The sequence below is a fragment of the Lonchura striata genome, chromosome 9 (genome assembly GCF_046129695.1).
Source record: "Lonchura striata isolate bLonStr1 chromosome 9, bLonStr1.mat, whole genome shotgun sequence".
NCBI lineage: Eukaryota > Metazoa > Chordata > Aves > Passeriformes > Estrildidae > Lonchura > Lonchura striata.
Genome location: NC_134611.1, coordinates 19325530 through 19337653, shown reverse-complemented (window position 1 = coordinate 19337653; position 12124 = coordinate 19325530). Strand labels below are relative to the sequence as shown.

General features: G+C 35.6%; 1 long non-coding RNA gene across 1 annotated transcript in view; it reads left to right on the top strand.

Annotated features, from left to right (window-relative positions):
- The first annotated feature begins 3318 nt into the window (after positions 1-3318).
- The window catches only part of LOC110468626 (uncharacterized), a 386804-nt gene continuing 377998 nt past the window's right edge, over positions 3319-12124 (top strand). Inside the window, exon 1 of the long non-coding RNA XR_004148613.2 lies at positions 3319-3337. This is a non-coding gene — a long non-coding RNA (uncharacterized LOC110468626). The remainder of the gene's footprint in view (positions 3338-12124) is intronic.

The following is a 12124-nucleotide window of genomic DNA, read 5'->3' as shown; positions in this document are numbered from 1 at the left end:
GCTGAGTAAGTTATGGTATTTCTGTAAGTGAAATACATGAAGGAGAGCCAAAACTACGATTTAATAAACAAGTGACTAAAGCTGTTAAATGTTCTTTGTAACAGCTGAGCACTTAATATTTAAAATCTAAGTGCTTACTAATTTAGGAAACTAAATATGAATTTACTAACTGTAGCCATGTTGTATTGTGAAATATTGACCTCAAAGAAGGCAAAGTGATTTGTGGTGGTGGTTGTTATTATTTCTATTGTTACTATTTAGGAGAGAAGAGAGGACAGTAATTGGAAGATAGTAGTGAGGTGTAAACTAGAAATGAGCATAGATTCCATGGAGTTTTTTGAGTAAACCCTTGAAATGAGTGGCAGAGAGGATGGATGTGATGTGTTCAAGCTTTCTGCTTTATGTAATAACCCTGAAGTGCTTGAAACTGGAGCTGGAATGGAAGGGTGCCAGCAGGGAAGCAGTCTTCAGGTCTATGAGAGGATATGAATGGGGAATATTAGACATTTGACTTTTATGATTGGTAATTTACACACTTGATGGGAAAGGCAGGGAATGGAAGCCACGAGAAATGATAGGAAGTAGCCTCGTGGAGCTAACGAAGGAGATAAATGTACTCTTTTTATTAAGGGAAAGTGTTCACATCTCCTTATTTGTCTGACAATGAGTTCTTTTCTACTCTCCTTATGCAGTTCTGGAAGGTCTAGATTGGGTTCTAGCTATTTCCCTTCTCTGTGAATACTTTTGCAATGAAGGACATCAAAATAACATTTCTTGTAGATGTCTTAGAATAACTAGTGTCTTAAAAGAGAATTTTCTGGAAAATGAAGGCAGCAGGGTTCACAAGAAGAATTGTTAAGATAATAAGCAATTGAGTAAAATGCATTAATTTTGTCTGATAAAGGTGTCTATATTCAATTATTGAATTAAGAAGTCAGTATTTGTATTGTTAAAGGGTACAACCCAAAGTGAGTGAACTGATGTTTTAGGTATTGTGTTTGCTTGTTTGACAGAAATGACCCGCTCCTGCTTTCATTTACCAATCCCAGTACTTTAAGACTCACTTCAAACGGATCAAAAGTCATCAAGGGGAACACAGACAGGGTATATAGCTGTATCAGCCTGTTTTCCTTGGGAGCTTGCATTTCTGTTTGCATGATACAGGCATGCATACATTTTTTACTGAGTTGCCCATTTCTAAAGTTCTTTCCATGGCCCAGAATTTAGTTACTGCTGTAAAAAATGCAGGAACCCTGTGGGAGGATGGATTGCAGGAGAAGAGAGATAGTGCTGAAGGCAATCTCGTCCCTGAGTGGCAGCTGGACTAATTACCAAAAAGTAGGAACAGGCCTGCCCTTAATAGGGCACAGCTGTGTCCAATAAGGATTGTCCAATAAGGATGGATGTTATAAAAGAGTGGATTAGCTAGTAAAGAGTGAGTTGGAGTCAGTTGGCTGTGCTGCTGTGAGGAGCAAGGGTTGGGTGGTTGTGCTAGGGACAGTAAGGGTCAGTATGTGCTGATAGAGACAGAAAGGGTCAGCTGGTTTTGATAGGGACAGGAAGAAGTCAGGCAGCTGTGCAGAAGAGAGAGAAAAGGAGTCAGTGCTGTGAGAAGCTTCCATGAGACCTCACAGGGAGAAGGTATGAAAGTCTTACAGTAAGATAAGAAACTAATGGTGACGGTTCCCATCCACTGTCAGCTGGTGCCAAGCACCTACGCCAATAATGAGTTCCAACAGAATCCCATCTTCCTTAACCAGTCACTTTTGTAGTATCTTAAGTGTCTCTATAAGTTTATATCAATGTCAAGAACAGTGAGCCAATTTTTATATGACAGACAGAAACTTCCAGCAACCCTTGGTGATGGAAAATGTCTTAAACCAATAGGCATAGAAGGCTCCCTTGTTGCTTCCCTGCAGTGACAGTCATGTGATTGCCAGGTTTTGGCTGAAGTGAAAAAGGTGCTGCACTCACTTCCGCACCAAGTTCTGGCTGGTTTGTGAGGTACAAACCATATATCAGGTGTATCCATTTGGTGGTATGGAACTATACTATCAATAAATGTATGTTTTCAATAAGGTGTGACTACTTACTGGTACTTCAAGCTATAGATAACACAGGTGTACTGTGCCTGACTCTATCTCCCTGTGCTAAATCATGTCAGGATCTGGAATTCTCTGTTCCATAAAATAGAATAGAGGAAGCCAAAATACCTAGGCACACAGGTATATGCATCTATATAGCCAAAATTATAAGTAATTTGGAGAGTCTTAACAGTCTCATCCAAATCCCTTGGGAATAAGTTTTTTTTCTGGTTAGAGTTCCAAGGGAAATGGCAGAAGCTGAGTCACTTGTGCCATTTACAGCCAGACCAGACAAAGCACCTCCACATTTTTGAGCAGGAGGTGCTCCAGCTCTAGCAGAGCAATGTTATTAATGACCATTAAGTCTTGTGCATCCATAAGATAAATTTTGCTCAACACAGATATGCAGTTTGTAAAATCACTATTCACTTTGTAGTGTCCCTTATTATTTTTTGACTCAAAGCCATAAGATGCAAGAGGAAATAAAAGCATAAGTAGTCTTTTTTAAAAGTTTAGGAATTAGAAATAACTCACATTGTATAAATCATATGGCATAATTATTGCATTTAAATGTTACATTATACTTATGTTTACATTAATTCTTAATAGGACTGATTTTTTTTCTTCTGAAAACATAATTGGAAACTGTATTTTCTCTCTTATTCTAATTAAAATATTTTAATAAATGTTTATTTAGATACTATGTCATGGAAGGTTGCAGCCTTGGCTGCCTAATGTAATGTAAAAATCAATTAGATGCAGAAAAATATCTGAGTTTAATTTACAAAGAGTAGATATCTGCCTGATCACTGCTGTGTAGCAATATCCATAACCTTTTATATATTAAAATAGTAATGATTAGTATTAATCTTGGACATGCTGAAGTATTTACCTATTCATATATTCAAAGGTAATTTGTTTCCTTGACTGCAGCTTTTGAGTTGCCATATTGTATAATTTCTTTACCAAAATGTCTTCTACAGTGGTTTGAAAGCAATTTCTAGCATGCATCATATACTTGAGGTTTATTTGTCTCATGCAGAGATCAGTGTGCAAACATTGCTGCATATGTAATTCTTGGAACTAATTGCATGCATGCAAAACAATGCAAAGATTTTAACATTGTACAGCAATTAATATCTCTGATAGTCTAAGTATGTTTCCTTCTCCCCATACTCTCTTCCTCCATGCCCCCCCAACCATAAATCATTTCCAACCTGTCAGAATGGATCTGTGCTGGCAAAGAAACAAGGGTAATGTTTCAATTTTCTCCATCTGGTAAGATATTTTCTGTTAGTTTTTCTCCTTCTCTGTACTCATTGAATTTGCATGAAGAACTATGTATTGTAGACTAATAAGATTTCCTGAAATAGAGTGGAGGAAGCATGACCCGTCTCCCACTAAATCTGAGGTTGTGTGAGATAGAGTAAATTCTGTCATGTTAATGTTATTGAGAAGCTGAGGGCCAGACTGGCTTCCTGCACCTCTGGTGCAGAGGGAAGGAGGCATATTGGGAGAGGGACTAGGATTGTGACTGCAGGCCTATAAGTCACTGTATTCTAAGCACATCATTCCATTTTTCTCATTTTACAAAATTAATTAAAAATTCCTTCTAAGAAAATGTTTCTCTCTTTTCCAAAATATCAGTCATTCCAATCTTCAGCATCTGTACTCTTTTTGTGGCTTAAACTGAAAGCTTGGTGGGTTACATAAACTTCATTTATTTTAGGTATATTGTTAATGACTTAAAAAAATAATTTCATGTGGAAAAATCAATATCCTCTCAGAGTATCAGATCCGTGTTGATGATAGACTTTGTGAACAGTTCTCTATATTGCTGGGGGATTCTCCATTACATGCTGGCTCACGATCAAGTACAATTTTGTCATAGCCATTAAAAATAAAAACTAATTTTTACTTGCCCAGAAAGAAAAGTTTGGGTTCTTCTAAAGGACCACATCCTTGTAGGATCCATAGGCAAAAATAAATATCTGAAAGTACAAAATTGTAAATGCTTTTTGAATAACTCAAGGTCCAGACCTTGAGCCATAGCAATCCTTGGGAGAGTGGTACAAGGCATGGGTAGTGAAGGTGGACTTGGCAATGAAGCTCTGATTAGTGCTACTACACCAGCTCCAGGCCAAAACCACTTTCCTGGGAATCTGATTCATGTCCAAGTGGAAGAATTCCTCCCTCTTCTTGCCTGTGTTCTGTACTGTGTAGCACACAGTATTTATCTGATGAATTTAGCCAATTTACTCCACTTGTCAACCCAAGTATTCAATATTGAATTGAAATTAAGAAATTATATTAAAATTATTTTGTAATTAAACATCCCACTTATTTTTAATTTATTTTTAGTTTACATTTAGTTGTTTTATCTGTCTTTCAGTTTTGCTTCATGGTTGAGAAATCTAGACACTTGTTTTCATGGAAGTTCATATTCACATTTATTCATATGATTTCAACAGCTAGGACATTAAGAAAAATAGCAAATATCACAAGATTCATAGGAAAATAATGAGAGTTGGCAACACTATCAATTTCCTCTGAGCATACTTCCATTATACTTAGGTTATTGGACATACTTGTTATTGCCAGGCTTCCTCTCTGTGGAAAGAGCAGGGAGCCTTGATCTGAAAGAGAATAAAACCCAAGCAGAAGCAGACGTAAATTCTCTGTGAAAGAGCAGAGAGACAGTGTGCATGTGCATGCATGCCTCTGTCTCCACAAATACTCAGCACTGAAAACAAAATGCTGTTTGACTTAACAAGTAGGGAGAGCACTCAAATGTAGAGGCACAAAAACGTCCATGCAATTTCACAGCTAAATACACTACAATTATAATCTAATGCAATAACAATTTTAAGGGTCATTTCATAGTAAGAGATAAGATATCTTTTGAGTGGTAGAAAGCTCCCACCCAGCCATCACCTAAACAATAGTTACAGTTCCCTGGAAGGGGAAACATTTGGACCAAATTACTGATGCAGAGACAAAAAAATTACCTTTTCAAGTGTTTTCTTGATGTACCTGAAGTTCTCAGAAGAACTCACATGTCCCCATACATACCTGGGGACTCAAATTCAACATCTCTTTTATCTGTGGGTATGATGTCTAAATATTTTCTTTTTGAAAGGTTATTTATTGCTGTTGGGTTTTGTTTAGTCTTTAGCAGCTCCATGTGTCTGGAAGAAAACTATGTTTGTCCCGAGACAGAGTTGTAGAACTATTGATAAATAAAGGGTACATTTGCTTTTTAATTAAGTATAGGTATATGGTAAATAGTGCTCTATGCTTGAAACATAAAGACTTTGGGTAAGATTTTAACTAAAGACAAAAGTAACAGGAATGTTCCTTTTATCCAGTAACTCCAGTCGTAGCCTTTTCCTTTTTATGTGTTTCCAAAGTCTGTCTAAATTTTATTTATGATGATGTTTATTTCAGCCCTTTGTTTTGCTCTGTAGTCCAGCAGTGACTGTGAGCACTTCAGAGACAACACACTTTCAGGTGTGACATTACAGCATCTCCTCTGGCTGATAAAAGAGAAATATGAACAAACTCCAAAAAAGCCTCATATCCAGTACTTTCACCACTGCATTGCTGTTCATTAACATGTTAGTAAGCATCAATAGATGCCTCCAAAAGAGACCAAAAGCAGCCAAAATAGAGCTGATTCTTCCAAGCTGGTATAGAAATACTAGATTTGAAAGGAGAGCTTCGTTCTGTTTCATGGGTCTTTCAAAACAACGATATAAGTCATCATTATTAAATCAAAAAGACACCCTCTGTGCCTGCCAGCCTTTATGTCTGCCAATCAGATTTCTGGAGTGCTGTGTTTTCTTATAAAGCTAAAATGTGTTATGATGGGTTGAGGAAGGCAGAAAGAAGGAGAAAAAAAATTATTGAACTGATCAAAATATTAACTAGGAATTGTTAAAAAATGTTTGTGGAGCATTTCACCAAACTTTCAAAATTATATTCTGAGTTCTGCTGGGCTATAGCTCTCATTTTTTGTTTATCCAAAGTGCATATATATATATTTTTAATTCAATATTTAATCTTCCACAGAGAATGTTCACTGGCTTCTCAAAAGGAAAAATAAAATAGAAATAGAGCAGTAGTAAGAAACATTATGTAAAACAATGTGTATGCATGTGTAAAAGGAGAAAATGTGATGAAAATCATGTCTGTTTAAAATATTAAGGAATTATAAGGAAGTCATTGCATTAATTAAAAAAAAAAAAAAAAAATCTTCCGGAGTAATAGCAAGCATAAGTTTGCTTATCAGGAGTGTCTACTTGCCTTTCTAAATGCATGATGACAGTGGAAGTAACTGAGATTTACAAGGCAGCTGTATGTGTGTAGTGCAATAGATACTGTTGTTTGCTCAGGTAAAGGAAATAGCCAGCCCACCTGAGTTGCTGGTTCATCTGTGGCACTTGTAATGTAGGTAGGTCTTAACACCGTTTATTTCAAATGGGGTTTTGTTAGATGTTGCACACCATAGAAGCTAATAAGACTGAAATATGTTATCTTGATCATATCACAGAATATTCTGAGCTGGCAGGGACCCAGAAGGATCATAGAGTCTAACTCTGTGTGAATGGCTCATACAGGGGTCAAACCTTGGCATTATTAGTATCACCTTCTATCCAGCAGACCCACTCTCAGTTGTATACTGGGTTTGGACTTAGTAGTGTTTGACTGATGCATTTATGAAGGCAAGAGCCCAAATTATTGTGTTTTTTTTAGCAAGTTATTTAGATTTTGAGATTGCAGTCAAGGTAAATACTTACTTAATGTTATCATTCCTAGCCAGTTTTATTTTTCATCTACTGCACAATGAGATTAAATTCCCAGGCAGATGTACAAACCCAAACTTGAAACACTGGCATGCCTGGGAGGGAGTGATGGCTGAATGTTACAGTCAGGACTATTCAAAGTACATTGGTTTCTGAATGCTGCACAAATGCAGATGCACAGATGACAAGTTCAGGGTCACATTATGGTCCCAGCAGCACTATCACTGCCAAAAGGGGAAATTGCTTTTACCTTCCCAGGCTTCCTCTGAATTATGAAGTTCTGCCCCCTCCTGCCATGGGTAAAACTCCTTGTTAAGTGTGATTGAGTGGATGGATCCTTTCCTCTCCACTTTGTTTGCTGGGTCAGTTTTCCCCTGTTTTGCCTAGCTGAAAGACCCAGATCTAGGAGGACCCAGAGTCGGGAGTGTGTGGTGAGGAGCACACAGTTGAGAGCAGATGGCAGAGCTGAGCTTTTCCTTTTCCAACAGCACTAACCAGTGGGATCAGCTCATTGTCTTGTATATAGCTTCACCCAGAGCAGCAGATTCACTTTTGACAATATTCAGTTGTGGTGGCTTTGTTTTAACACGCTCATAACTGGCAGATATAATTACTTTTCCCAACAGAGATTAGCACATTGGAGATTGATGTATGATCTAATGAAGGGGAATAGTAAAGTAACTTTGTGTTATCTGTGATCAAGAATGAGAATGTTCTTTTTTTTTTTTTCCACAGGCACTTTTTTGAGCAAGCTGATTTGTGAAAGCTTTTAATTGTTTTTCACTTTTATGAGTGATAATGATCAACCAAATAACAACCTGCTCAAAAAGGGATGATTTATTAAAAAACACCTGAAAGCTAGTGCCTAAAGTAAATGATAAATTTCATTTTGAGAAAATGCCACATCTAAGGAACTAGAATATGGTCTCATGCACTGTTATCTAAGTAATTCACTGGACAAATTCATCATTTAACATATTTCAGCTTGAAGTACAGTTCAGTACTCAGACTGGACTGTGGACATCTCTAAATCAGTTTATAATACAAAAGCCAAGGAAGGAACTCTACTAAAGGAACAGTTATAATAAAATACCAGAAAGCCACACTAGATCTAATTATACTCTGAAACAGAAGTGTATTTATAGTTTTATGCCTTAAACGTTCTTATTACATCTTGGAATTATATTGAGTATTTTAAATTTAATTTCTTCAGTCAAAAATCAAGACAGTGTTGTTTATTGTGTGGATTATGTTCATATGTTCATATTTACTGAAGAATTAACTAGCACTGAGGTCTAATTATTGTGTTTTATCCATGCAGTGAGATGTTTCATATGTTGCCTTCTGACCACTGCCCAGCCAGAAATCATATCCACTTTTGTAGAATAGGTCTATGGCACAGAAACTCAGTTAGGAGGGATAAAGCAGATTTCAGAATTCTCCCCAGTTGAGTTACACTTCTGGGGTGTAGAACAACTTGTATAATTTAACACCCAGCTTGCATTGGCTGCACTTCTGGCTAGTCCAGGAGAGAAGAGCAGGAGCAAGTTTCTTTAGTGCTTTTTCCAGCTTTAATCAGAGGTTCGTTGACTGTGCTGCTGGGCTTGGGGAGAGAGGTCAGGCACATGCTTCATCCTGCTACACCACCATGGATCTTTTCTGTGTTGTAGCCATGTAAACAAAGATGTTTTAGTTCTTCCAAAATTATGGACTTTTTTATTGTAGAATATAGTCATATGAGATTATACATTCAGCTGCTAGCTCTTAGTTGATATAATGTTTGAAATATTCCTGTCCATAATAAGGACATTTGTTTTGTCTTCATTAAGCTGACTGCCATTTTTCATCCCAGCATAATGTAAAGTCTGATATGTATGGGATTTCTGTAAACAAAACAGTGCTTACTTTTAAGGACTCTCAATAAACAACTATCAAACTATTTAACAAGTTGTTTTAAACTTCAGAAAAGTTTGACTTTTACATTTCCCAGATACTTTCATTCATTGTTGCTCTTAGAGTTCAGCTTTAATATGTCTGTTGAGGTTTTGGCCATTTTGATAATTCATGTTTTTAGCATTGAAGATGACATTTGGATAGTAGTAGTTTATTAGTTTCTATAACTGTCTATTGCATGCATGTAGACGTAGTTTTGTTATGCTATATATAGGAATAGCCATATTCCCTTATTTTTTTGAAGTGCAAATTCAGGTTCCTGCCTGAATATTCTTCATAGTCTTCCATTTCTATTTCACAGACAAAGCTCTCATAATCCATGAAAACTGATTGACCCAAGGGCCTAAAACCTCTTTTTTTTTCCTATAAAAAGGTACCAGAAGAATGCAGTACAGTTAATGTGGTGATTTGTCTTTGCAATTCATTTCATTACCTTATCTGTGGCAGAACTGTAGTGTGTGTGTTAATGTAGTACGTTTAAACATCAGCAGATGGGGCCCTTGTTTCCTTTGAAGAGTACTTTGTCTTTGAATTTAATTTTTTAATGTCTATGGCAAGAATGAATTTTTCTTGTTATAACACGTTAAATTAATGTAGTCTTTGTAGCAGATAGGGATCTAAATGCAGATCAGAATGCCTTAACTTTAGTAGGAAGAGAGTGTTTCCAAATCTAACTGGAGATCTAATTTTCATGGTTGGCCCTTATTTCTGTAACTGACTGAACAAAAACCTCTGCTTTGAATACCTCAGAAATTTTCTAGGATTTAGAAACCAGCTGTTTTGCCTCGTGGTTGAATCTGTCTTTTAACTGTATTTCATAAATCTTTCTAAAGGTAAAAGAATAAAGGAAATTCTGTGTCTACTCTAGAACAGGCAGCACTTTTCAAAGTTATTTACAAAATTCAGTTTCCGCTCTCCAAAGGTAAAATAACATAAATGTTGTAAAAAAGTGAAGAAAAAGGCATTGTAGAAGCAAAGCAGAAATCACTGTAGAGAGTAATGCTTTCTTTTAACTAAGGGAAAAGCATAGGCACATGCAGCTAAGGGAAGCATATGTCTTAACTCAATTTGCTTCCTTTTGAAAGACCAGAATTATAAGTGGATTGGGTTTAATATTTGAATATGGTGATTTTGTTTCTAAGCTTGGTCGTCCCCTTAATGATTCTGTTAGACTTAAAATACATGCATTTTATTTATAAGTAAAAAATTATATGGAAGGCAAAACAATATACTCTGATGCCTTAACCAATCTTATGAATGTGTTACAAATTTATACTTGTATTTTGTAAATGGGTGTCTCATAGTTTGGAATTACTTTTTCATAGTTGTTAATCTTTCTGATCTAAATAAGAATCTTATTTGAATGTGGCAACATAGTGGGTTTTTAACATAATGCATCATAGAGGGCAAATCTTTCATATTATTAACTTGAAATACTAAAATGTATCCTTCTGTGTCATTGTAATCTGTCATTTAAAGTGACTGCTACTTGCTTATGCCAGCTTCTTCATGTGGTTCATGTGTGGGCTAATTAAAGACTGCAGATTTGGGGTTTTGGAGGGAAAATAAGCAGAATAACTAATAAATTTAAAAAATCGTTAACTCAATAAAAGAAGCTATGTCTGAAAGAGGAACACACAGTTTGCATTTATTGGATATTGTACCACTACCTTAGATACTAAGGGTTAAAGTACTGTGATTTTAAAATTGAAAATTGCATAACATGCAAGCATTTACTAGGTTAAAAACATCAATTTGGAATATAATTTATTGTTGCTTATACATAAAAGATTACATTTGTGCAGCCATGATTTACACTTTTTCTTTACTTTTACATATGAGCCCTGTTATTAACATTAATCACATTTTTCATGTCTAATGGTGCACACCATGCAAGGCCTGTCAGAAATTATTAATATTTGGAGTCTTTTTTTTTGATTCAGTTTTTGATGGAAGTATGATTTTTTTTCTAGAATTTAATAGGGAGAAACTTCAGAAACATTTTACTGGTTGCTCTTTTAGCTGATTTGGGTACATACCTCATAAGGAGTATGTCCTATTAAAAGGTCACCTAAGCATGCCATTTTGCTTGAATTAAAATTATTTTGTCTGCATGATAAGGTATAATCTGAGCATTTCAATGCTTCCCCATATTTTGTTACTGATTTACTCTTATATTCTCCTATATATTTGTCTAGTCTGGACCAAAGTGTTGTGTTCTTTAAACAGATTAAATACAAGGGAGAAATAATCTGATCAAATCTGGAGTTGTACTGGATTTTTACTGGTGAAAATCCTGTTTTTTTTTTTTTTTTTCCCCTGGAGTTACTGTGTATGGCAGTGCTTTAATTTGAGGAAAAAAATTTACTTACACCTGACATGGACTCTATTAGCTTTCTTTTCCAAAATGGCAGTGCATTATTTTCCAGTGAAGTAAGAAATGACAATTTTATTTTGGCCACAGAGCTCCCAGGAAAATAATTTCCTATACAGTACATTTTTTTCTCTATACACATGAAAATGTATGATTTTAAGGTGTGCATAGAGTATATAAGGACAGAAAACATTTAGGTTAACTATGAACGATTTCTTATATAGTGCATTTGATAAATAGAGACTTAGATCCAAGGATACAGTACAGTTTTCTTATTTAAATTATTATTATAATGGCTTATTGATCATTTTCCTTAACACACACTAATTTTTACATCTCTTTTATCCATGTATTCATCATGCATATGATCAAATGGAATTACACTTCCTCTTGCTCAAGGGGGAAAGTAAAGAGATTGAAACCTTTGAGCTGGAGGAAGGGAGGGAAAGTTAACTGAAAGGGAGGTTACTTTCTTTAGAAGTAGGGAGTTCTGCTGTAGTGGGAACTGAGATAGTACAGCTGTTGAAAGCAGCTCACATCTTTGGTCATGACTTGAGTGTCATTTGAAACTGTTCTGAACATTGTTAAATATAAAAAAAGTAAGGAAGGAAGGGGCTTTGAAGCACCAGCTCCTTTTGGAAACAAATGTATTTACAGTAGTTTTATCTAGGATTTTCTACACATTTAAGTAATAATCATTACTAAGAATCTGTAAGGTTGTTTAGCTAATCGTACCTAGTGGATTTTCCAGATCTAGTGCTTATCTTGCAGCTTGGTGGTCTCTCTTTTTTTTTTTTTTTTTTTTTCCTTTTAGAAATGTATTAAAAATGTGAATTAAAACATGAATTGTAGAGATTAATCCTAAGGCTTTCTCTGTAACTCTTTTCAGGAGAACTTCTTGGATTAAT